We start from the raw sequence: 389 nt of genomic DNA on the forward strand, positions 1-389 counted from the left end.
AGTTACCCGGGACATGGGGGTGTGACTAAGAGAAAAGGCGGGGCCTGAAGTAGTTTAGGGACACGTTCTGGAGGCCCGGAAGGGGCGGGACCTGGTGGCGTTACGCATCCGGGGCGGGGCTAGCTGTCCGGCGTCCCGGCTGGAGCGAAGGGGCGTGGCCAGATCGGATGTTGGGGGCGAGGTTAGGCAAAGGCGGGACTTCGAGGCCAGGATGGGCGAGGCCTAGCGATCCCAAAGGCCGCCCGGGTCGCTAGGGGCGAGTCAGGCGAAAAGACTGGCGGGGTTTCCTGAGCGGAGGAAGCTTGGGAGCAATCGTCACGCACGGGGCGGAGTCTCGTGTCGTCTGGGCGGGCATTGCGGTGAGGGGCGGGGCTTCGCGTCGTTTGGGC

The sequence above is a fragment of the Panthera onca genome, chromosome A3 (assembly GCF_046562875.1).
Source record: "Panthera onca isolate mPanOnc1 chromosome A3, mPanOnc1 haplotype 2, whole genome shotgun sequence".
NCBI lineage: Eukaryota > Metazoa > Chordata > Mammalia > Carnivora > Felidae > Panthera > Panthera onca.